This window comes from Syngnathoides biaculeatus, chromosome 10 (genome assembly GCF_019802595.1).
Source record: "Syngnathoides biaculeatus isolate LvHL_M chromosome 10, ASM1980259v1, whole genome shotgun sequence".
Taxonomy (NCBI): Eukaryota; Metazoa; Chordata; class Actinopteri; order Syngnathiformes; family Syngnathidae; genus Syngnathoides; species Syngnathoides biaculeatus.
The window spans coordinates 3,793,995-3,804,706 of NC_084649.1; the positions used below are offsets into that span (position 1 = coordinate 3,793,995).

General features: G+C 42.3%; 1 long non-coding RNA gene across 2 annotated transcripts; it reads left to right on the forward strand.

Annotated features, from left to right (window-relative positions):
- The first annotated feature begins 3,391 nt into the window (after positions 1–3,391).
- Positions 3,392–10,478, forward strand: LOC133507880 (uncharacterized). Of its 2 annotated transcripts, none has more exons than XR_009796928.1 (4): positions 3,392–3,524; positions 4,701–4,816; positions 6,093–7,393; positions 8,138–10,478. It is a non-coding gene; the product is annotated as an uncharacterized LOC133507880 (long non-coding RNA). The 2 variants fall into 2 exon arrangements; XR_009796929.1 differs by having other exon boundaries at positions 7,041–7,393.
- Positions 10,479–10,712: the final 234 nt, after the last annotated feature.

Consider the following 10,712-nt stretch of genomic DNA (forward strand, 5'->3'; position numbering starts at 1 on the left):
TCACATTGACCCCTACAAGGCAATTTAAAGTTTTCAGTTAACCTACCATGCATGCTTTCGAGGTTTGGGTGGAAACCGGAGTACCTGAAGAAAAACCATGCATGCACGACGGGGAGAACATGCAAACTCCAACCAGAAGTTAAACACTTAAACCAGTCAGCTACTATGCTCTATTCTATACAGATATCTTTCATTCATCCATCCATTTTTTGTACTGCTTATCCTTACTGTGGTAAATGCGTCATTATTTATTTATTGGAGGAACTCGTTGTCCTACAAAGCAATAACTTGTGGTACACTCAACTCAGCTCAGCCGGTCCAGAAGGTGGGCTTCACTATTGAAGCCAGAAGGTGTCAGTGTTGTCTCTATCTATCTATCGATCTTTAGTCTCAATTTGACACCGTGTAACTCAATTTATACAATACATTAGATAGTCCCCTCATGGACCCAACACCTTAATGGTAGAGGGATTATCCAAGAAGCAAAAGTGCCCGGAGTCTTTATCCCTATGGCAGGTTTACCCTGGAAGCAGGTCTTAGGTGAGGGACCAGGCAAAGTATGGCGCAAAGATCCCCTATTAAGGAAAACAGTGAGTCATATTTTCTTTGCCTCGACAAAGGTCACCAAATGGATGGAACATCACTTGGAACACCTCCCCAGTGAGGCATCCAGGAGGGCCCTGAGATCCCTGAGCCATCTAATCCGGCTCTCCGGAGGAGCATAGCTCTACTCTGACCCCATCTGGGATGACTGAACTTCTCACCCAATCTCTAAGGGAGAGGCTTTACACCTGACATAAGAAGCTTATTTTTTTGCCGTTTTTCATTGCAAACTTGTTCTTCTGGTCATTACCACTGCTCATAGGTGATGGTACAAAGGTACTGTAGACTGATGTGAGTCTGCAAAACTCCAGACACTGCAGCGAGTCACCAGTCTATCTCCTCTTCCTTTCTTTCCTCACTTTTGAAGAAGACCCTAAGATACAGTGATGTGAAATAGTATTTATTTATAGTTTCCCTTTGTGAATTCTGTTTTTTTTTTTTTTTTTTTTTTTTTTTTTAGCATATCACACACAAAGATTTAAAATCACCAAACCAATTCCAATATCACTCAGAAACAACCCAAGGAGAAACAAAATGGAGAGTTCAATTGAAAATTTTATTTGAAACGTTTGTGTCTGAAATATGTGGAAAAAAGAAATAAGAATGGGGGTAAATACATTTTCACAGTACTGTAATTGAAGTCCTCTACTTGAGCCTTGATCTCATTCGGGTCACGCTGTCCATCCTTGAGATTTAAAAGGGGCATGGTTTTTATGGGTTTTGTCCTGGCTGTGGAACAGTGACAAATTTGTAGAAAAGTACACTCAAGTCACAAACGACTAGGGCAAGAGTTTGAGAACACATTTTTTTGACCTTTGTCATCTTGGGCCTTGCGTGTCATTTACTTCCAACCCTTTGAATGTGGAGACAACATACTGCACTGTACATTTTTGAGCAACTAAATAAATGCAATGTTCAGCTTGGATGTTGGACAGGTGGAGAAGGAAAATGTAACATTGCAAAATGATGTGAGCTCTAAAGCCTAATGGGCTGCACCAAACCTTTGGCGTCTTGTAAATATAGAAAAGTACACTGGTGTTTGTACAACAATGATGAAGGTTGCCAGCTTGTTTTAATCAACCTGTCTGTGTGAATGTGACTTTTCTGACATGCACCTTATCACAAAAAAAACATCCATCTTTCCATCCATTCCTTATCTAAGCCACTTATCCTCATAAGGGTCCCAGGAGTGCTGGAGCCTATCCGTGCTATCTTCGGGCAGGAGGCGGGCTACACCCTGAACTAGTTGTCAGCTAGTCGCAGGGCACAGAAAAACAAATAATAATTTGCACTCACAATCATATCTAAGGGCAATTTAGAGTGTCCAATGAATGCATGTTTTTGGCAGTCCTGGGAGAAAACCCACGCAGGCACAGGGTGAACATCCAAACTCCACACAGGTGGGGCTGGGATTCAAACCCCGGTCTTCAGAACTGTGAGGCAGATGCTGAGTCTAACCATTTAAAACATAATAACAATAATATTCGAACTGCAGAATGACCTTGTGGGATGTGAGAAGCATTGCTTGCAGGAGCAGCACCTCACTGCTGTTCTCTAGAATATATTACATTGGTATTGACTTATGCATTTGAATTATGCATGTTTCATGCAATAAAATATATGAGATAGAGTTTACCATTCCCAATAAATCAAAGAATAAATATGACTTTGAAAATTCACTTGAGACATCAACTAAATCAAGTTAATGTAATGGGGTGTCATCATTCATTTTGAAAGCCTTTGCAACTGTGTCAACTGTGCTGTCAAAGTGTGACGTGATTGATGTTCAGTTGGCTCAGTGGATGATTGGTTTGTGCTCTATTCATAATTATTGTGCCGGTGTGACATGCAAATGAATCCCAATGATGCTTTGATTCTTCTGACAACTGCACCATCTAATTTCATAGGTTTATTTCCGGGCCAGAAAAACTTCCCAATCTTGGAAAGCTTTCAGTCATTCCATTGAAGTCGCCCAGTGAATCAGAGTGCTTAGAGGGGATTGAGTTGGTGGATTAGTTCCAGATATAATTTTGGTTCTGCTGACAGCGAGATTCTTGTTAGTACAGTGTGAGGTAGTACAAACGCGAAAAATGTCCGCTACGCCAGGCTAACCTGATGCAGGGGAAGATCACAAAAGGCAAGAAAGAAAACAGCTTTCTACCCTGGAAGGCAATAATTAAATGTTGAAAAAAAGAAGGAAAAGTTATATCTAGAACGAAGAAATTCATCTATCCATTTGCTTAGCCGGTCATCCTCACAAGGGTCGTGGGAAGTGCTGGAGACTATCCCAGCTGTCAACGGGCAGGAGGCGGGGTACACCGTGAACTTGTTGCCAGCCAATCGCACGACTCATCGAGACAAACAGCCGCATCCACAATCACACCGAGGGGCAATTTAGAGTGTTCAATTAATGTTTCATATTTTTGGGATGTGGGAGGAAACTGGAGTACTTGGAGGAAACCCACGGAGGCACGGGGAGAACATGCAAACTCCACACAAATGGGTCCAGGTTCAAACCCAGGACCTCAGAACTGTGAGGCCAACGGTTTTCCATCTGACACACTGTGCCGCCAGAACTGACTAACTAAAAAATATCAGATGTTTTTTTTTTTTTGCATTCAGCCAATTGTTCAATCGTTGAACAACTGTCCAATATGTCCACATAATCCAATATGTTGCATAATAGATGCGTGTGTAGATTTTGCCCTAGAGGGCTACCATAATGGATTCTGTCACTGCAGTCCACATATACTTTACCGCCGTGTGTGTGCTTTTAGCCAATGAGAGACAGCCTCAAATGTCACGTGACTCGTGGTTTATCATGACCTCATGAGACACACAGTGAGCTAATCAGTCAATAAATTGGCTGTGAGAAGTCGGAAGACTGCCTGATTTAAAGACTCGTCTGCTCGTCTGAACAAGTTAGTTAATCCCCCCCACCCCCATCTGCTCCCCCAATATTTTGCTTACTAACTTAAGTGTTCTATTTTTAAATGTGCCATTTTATCTAGATCGCTAGATGCTAATATTAGCATTGTGGAGTGACCATTATGCCAAGCTCCTAATATAAGCATCGTTTCACGTTCACGTGAGCATTTATGATGCCTAGCTACAAATGTTACCATCGTGCTGTGCAAAAGCTTGTTCAGAGTAGATAGAATAATCTTCATTTAGGTGTTTTAAAACGAAGTTGCATCAATTCAATGTGGTCTCTCATTGGAACAACTTTATTAATATATTGTATTTGTATCTGTGTACCGGTTAATAGGCCAGGCCCACTCTTTGTAGTTCATATATATATATATTATTTTTTTAATGCTTCAGCCTACTTTGAAAGTCCATCTCTGGATGGTCTAAGCTAACCATATACTCTGATAAAGTGTTATATAATTTTGTGCATTTAGATCAATTTCTTCTTTTTTTCCTTTCGGCTTGTCCTGTTAGGGGTCACCACAGCGTGTCATCTTTTTCCATCTTAGCCGATCTCGTGCATCTTCCACTTTAACCCCAACTGCCCTCATGTCTTCCCTCACCACATCCATCAACCTTCTCTTAGGTCTAATTTAGATCAATTTCTATAGCTCTTTTATGAAACTTCAACATATGGTGAGACTTTCAACATAAAGTCATTAATTGAAGTAACAGCAAGAAAAATGGAGGATATGATTTTTTTTTTTTATTTAGATTTCAGTTGTCATTAAGCCATAAATTGAATTGTCTTTATTGAGACTAAAATAAATCCAGTACTGAATGTCCACTGAGATTTTGTAGTTTTTGAAAAGGGTTAATGTTATTTGAATGCCAAAACAATTGTATGATTCCTTGGATTGAATCTCACAGCCAATCAAGTGTCTTGAGCATAATTATAGTTTAAAATTGTTCTCTGTTTCACTGGAGTTTTTAATCAGCAAAGGCTTAGTCAAAGGGTTGTAGCTAGCTGTGGCACTTCTTATATCAGGCTCATTTAAATTGCCTCTGTGCCTATACCTGTCATTCTGGTGACAACTCCAAATAGATCATCAACTCTCAAGTAAGGAAATTACTCAATGAAATTGCGCGATATTTCCAGTGTAATGATATAGAAATTATTTTCACAGAGCCATTATGTTCCAACGGAAGAAAAGGATACAGCCTGCTGACGATGTAGCATCCTACATTCTGTCTTCAAAAGACAAGCCGTGGTTTATGGAACAATTCATCAGTAGTTACAAAGGTGAAAAAATGTCGACTCCATTTAGGGTTAGCATAATAAACATATTTGTCAGTCCTATTTATTTACAGTTACACTTTTACAATAAAAAAAAATTAGGCTACATGTCAGACAGAATACGGTAACAAATGCTATTAAGCTGCTGTTTTTGTAAAATCCATCGCAATCAGGTATAACCCTGGCTTCTATCATGTTTACAGTAAACAGGTGAAATGAGTTTGTCGTCCATATTTATTTCAAAGGCAAGTTGCAGGTTTACTGTCTGTATAAATTACAATTGGCTGTCTTTCTAGTTGGGCATGAAAAAAGGCTGCGTTAGCTTTTCCAAAAAGACTATGGATACAGATCAGTCCAGTCATAGGCAATTGGCAAAGCATCATTTCATCCTGATCTTAGACCAGGGATGCTCAATGTCAATCGCGATCCTTACACTGCCCCCCTCCGCTCTTAAAGGTCTAAGAAAATGTATTTTATTTGTCTATCCTACAAATGTGGCTAAAATTTCATAAAAATATTTTTAAAATTCTCAACACCACAGTAATGAAATAAATTAGCGTCAAAGTCAGTCTCAAGATTTTGTTCGAAATGTCACTTAGATTAGGCGAGTTCAAGTGTGACGGCCTGAGCACTCCAGTGTTGAAAGGTCTTCTTCAGGTTTATGCTCATGCGTGTAGAATTTTTGGAATTTTTCTACTTCCATGCCAATCCGAAACTTCCCCATCCATGCTTCTTCCGCGTGTTCAATTTCGCTCCGCTTCTACGTGTTCATTTTCGCTCCGCGTACATTTCGCTATGGACGTCTTACAAAGCCGAACACAGCGGATGAAAGAATACAGAAACAAATGCGAACATATTGTTTATCAGCTGGAACGCTCGTTCCAGCATTAAACAAGAATCAACAGAGGATCGTTCGGACTCATTCATTAAGGCACATTTGGGTTAGTGAAAGTAACTGTCATATCATTTTCACGCGCAGAAAATACCCTATATTGTCAGCAACATGCAGAGCTAAATTTAATTACAATGTGTGTAAATAGCAAGATGTTGACAAGCAACTTGTTTTTCCACATGTAATTGCTAATAATTTGTCAAACATCCTGTGCATATTTTGATTATGACAGGATTTGTAATGTTTGTATTTTTTTTTAATCAGCACTTTATCTATAAACCCAAATTTATGAATTAAGTTTTCTTTTCCTTCACTGTTATAGGGGATTTCTATTAATTCAGTTTTGTACATTTAATTAAACTTCTTTTATTCTGTAAATATTTACTGCAGAACAACAGCTATTTGTTCATGGTGAGCAAGGACAAGGGAACAAAAAACCTTTAACAACTGAAGATGAAGTCCTCGACATCATTTGGCACTATCATAGTGACACTGTTGGAGGTCACAGTTGCATAAATGCAACACTGGCCAAGATAAGTCATCTGTACACATGGAATGTCTTGAAGGAGGATGTGAAAGACTTTGTCAGGACATGTTATGAAATAAATTTGAATATATTATTTATTATTATATATGTTTATATTATAAGAAACTACAATGATGATGCTGAGAAACTTATCCCTGATCCATGTAAAGTGTACTTGAAACCAAAAATATATAAATTGTATATTTTTCAGGTTATGTCATGTGATCAGTGTCAGCGGTTTTCCAAATTAAAGACTCAAGCTCCACACCCTTTAGAACTGGTGGGGATGGACATAATTGGCAATTTGAGTTTTTTATTATTGGTATTGAAAACTTTTTAGGTGGGGCCATTCTCAGATTAATTACTGGTCATCTTTCAAATTATTTAATTTGTGACGGTCTGAGCGCTCCCCCGCGTTGAAAATCATAGTTCATAGTTGTCACGAACGAGGCTCGAGGGCGGACCCAAATCCACGACTCCAGAGGCAAGCAGGTAGTGTACAGAAAGCCTTTATTCGGTCCGTGGTCAATGATCAGTGAGTCAGTCAGGAAAAACAGCAGTATCAGAAGAGACAGGCTTACTAGGATGGTCAGGGAACAGGCGAGGGTCGGTACACAGTAGGTCAGGTATACGGGAGTGCGGGAACGAGGCATGAGAATCAACGATCTGGCGGAGGACCAGTTGTTAAAATAATCATCCATATGTTCTCATTTTGTTCAAACTGTAGTTGGTTACACATCACCACCAATCTTGTACCTTTGAACTCACTGTCTTGATGTAATCAATCTAACTTGATGTAATCAATCTAACAGATGCAAACAATCAAACAGCCTCATCATGTGATTCACTGAATAAAAGGAAGCTGCAAGGAGACACAAGTTGGAGTTGGTTGGAAGCAGGGAAGTCCTGTCGCTCCCCTTGCAGCAACTAAAACTTAAAGCCTTGTCTGTTCGCCTTCTTTTAAAAGAGAGTCAACCTTTTAAACCTGACATCTTGGTCCTTCGAGCCGGATCCCAACACACCACCGCCCATCGAGGAGGGAGAAGACACACCGAAGTCTGTCGACAGCCAGGAGCATTTTAGCTGTTCCTGAAGAAAAGCCCTGGTGGGACGTGAATTCGTGACGGGATCACGAACAACTGGCGTCCAGACAACGCGTGAACCGGTAAGTGAAGGCTACTCCGCCAGAAGGAGGTTTAAGGCTACTCCGCCAGAAGGAGGTTTAAGGCTACTCCGCCAGAAGGAGGTTGAAGGCTACTCCGCCAGAAGGAGGTTTTAAGGTTACTCCACCTTTAAAGAGGTTATTTATTCGGATCCATAAATGTGTGAGTGAGTGTATGCAAGTCTGAATGCCATTACTTGTGGAATCATACGTCACGGATGGAAACCTAACGGTGCTAACAGAAGTCCGTGCTCCGGTTGAAGTACACAAGGTAGTGGATTAGGACTTGGGTCCCAAAAAGGACAAGTAGTCTGTACGGGACAAATGTAGAAAAACATAATGGTGAGCGGGAATAATAAGTCTGCCCTAGAGGGGATGTACACTTTATAAATTAATGTTTACCGGGCAGCATGATGTTTCTTAAAGAAATGGGAAGAGAGAAAAAAAAAAGAAAAATAGCATGGCTTATATGGCAAGTTAACAGTTGAAGGATGCAGCAGTTTGGTAGAAAGATTGATACATTTAGTAAAAGTGTAAATGAAAATAACCAACAGATAAAGGATTGTTCCCATTTGAAATATTATCTAGTAGATTAGATTTAGATTAGATTAGATTAGACTGCCCATGGTAGAGCGGCCAGTGCAGCAGTCAGAAGAAAATACTTTAAGTGATTGGGTGAAAGAGATGTTGCTAAATAAAACTGTAAAAGAAGCAAATGATCTGCCGCCTACTGTGCCTTCTTCACAGGTGCCGTTGGTGTCCATTGGTGATTGGGTCCTGAGAAAAATCATCAAGAGGAAGTGTTGGTCCTCACCTCGCTAGGATGGTCCACTCGTGATAAAGATAGCAGAACGTCCCACATGGATACATTTGTCCCACTGCAAGCCTGTGGCTCCCTTTTCATTCAACGACGAGTAGCGGTGGAAGTCCGGCTACAAAGGGTGGGGTAGCAATAGGCTGCCCTGGTCTCAAACCGGTGAAGAATTCAGCTGATCCGTCCTTGAGCATGTTAGGTAAATGAGACCCACTATTGGGACTGCTGGCCTTCGTGCTGTTCGGACCATGGCTCCTCCGCACTGGCCAGTCTGGGACTGTACGTGTTTATCACTGGATCGATGGACATGAATCATCATGGAGCAAGGACAATCCCACCTCTCCAATGGACGCCAACACCTGGTACTCTTATGTGAATATGGTGTTCTTCCGTGGACAACCAATGACAGATCAACAAGTGTGGTGAAGCTGGAGCTACTCAGATGCTCCGTCATGAAAAGAAGTGTGCAGCAGCGACGAGTCCGACAATGCCAGCAATTCCACCTACTGGTCCCAGACTTCATGCCAGGCCAGGAGAGGATGCAGAGAGAAACCATCTGAGGTCTTCAGGACGGACCTGATCACCACCATGAAGGTGCATGACTCGTACCGGCTCAACGCAGAGGACTACTACGTCCTGGCCGATGCATAGAAGCAGAAGCGAGAAAAAGGGTATCCACGTGCCCATTAGCCCGCAGTCCATCCCGGAGCCCGTGGTGCTAACTGACAAAAGCAAAGATGTCATGTTCATCAGCCCCAAGAAGCTGATCCGCACATCTGCCACCCTGGTCCTCAGTTATGTGGACGTCAGGACTTTGGCGGAGGGCGTGTGTCACTACGACCTCAACGAGGAAGATATCACCTGGCTGCAGGTCATCGACGAGGAGTTTGCAAGGTTTCCCTTCTTCCACTGGATGAATTCGCCATAGAGTGCTGAGCACCGTTGTCATAACAACATGACACACACTACCGAGACACAGTAGGGCCTTGGTATCGAGTACAATGAGAATGTGGTGTGCGACATGCCAGTTCCCCAACGGAGAGGACGACAACGAGATGGTGTTCTGCAACAAGTGGAATATCTGCGTCCACCAGGTATCCTGCCAAAGTGCCAGTTGTGCCCGAAAACGGGCGATGCTATGAAGCCCACCCGCAGTGGAACCAAGTGGGTCCATGTCAGCTGTGCCTTGTGGATCCCAAAGATGAGCAATGGGAACCTGGAGAAGATGGAGCACGTCACCAGCGTGTCGCACACTTCCAGCAACAGCCTCCACTCCGGCCTGGAGAAACCATCATCACTCAGAACGACAAAGTCAAGGTCAAGTACTACTGGCCCAAGCACTCTGTGGAGCGGGACTCCACCACTGAAGTTGAAAATGAGGAAAGCGTCGGGAGCAAGACGGGCAAATTGAGAGGAAATGTTGGAAGGGACAATAAAGAGGACATGGCCGCCCTCTGCCTCGTCCCTTTCGCCTCATCGTCCTTGTGTCTTGTTTGTAAATGTGACCCGCAGGAAAAGCGTTGTCAATGTCAGCAAGATGAAATTGCAAGAGATGGAGGAGGTCTTCAGTTTGTGGACGCTGAGGAAGTGGGCCGTCACCTCAATATGACACCCAAGACAGTTGCCTTCCTGTACCAGTACTAGAAGCTGAAGCACAACGCGAACTTCAACCAGCTGCTGCTCATGCCTAAGAAGGACGAGGACACCCTGGCCAGACGTGAACACGAGGTGTTGCTGAGATGACTGCAGCTATTCAAGCAACTCAGCCAAGACCTGGAGAGGGTGTGCAACCTGACTTGCATGGTGATGAAGATGTAAAGACTGTTGTTTGTAAAAATACGAGCGATGGAGTGCAGGACAATGGCCTGACTTTAAATGGACAAGGACTCTGCACTGTCACCAGCAGAGCTGAAGAATCTCTTCTGTGTTTGCCCTTATATGCCATGGGGTGCAAAAGTCTGCATGACTGTCCCAATCACCATCGAGAGTTACATCTCTAATCACGGCTTCCACTGTCAGTGGAGGCTGTGTGTTTATCTCGACATCAACCATTGCCTTTCTCCTTACATGTTTCGCGACTCCAGTACCAAGAATATCTACACTAGACTTCGTTGGGCTGCTGTGTACCAGCACTTGATGGGTTCAGAAATGAGCAACGATGTTCACCCACTGTTTATTTATTATTATTATTGTTATTTTTATTATTATTACTATTGGTCCTGGTTCACCTACGGACCTGGTATTTTGTTATGATGAAGTTTGTTGTATCCGTAATTACTGTTCTGGGTTTGTTCTGCCTTTTCACGATGTGTATAATCACACATTTGAAATCTATGATGGTTCGAGCAAGGTCAAATGTTTTTGTGAATTATGCCCTTCTACAACAAGTAGACCGTGATTATATGCAGCTACAGCCAAAAGAAAGCATCTGATGCCCCTTTCTCCGCTCGAGTGTAAATGATGAACTTTCTGAAAATGCAACAGCATTCTGATGTCCCCACTCGTATT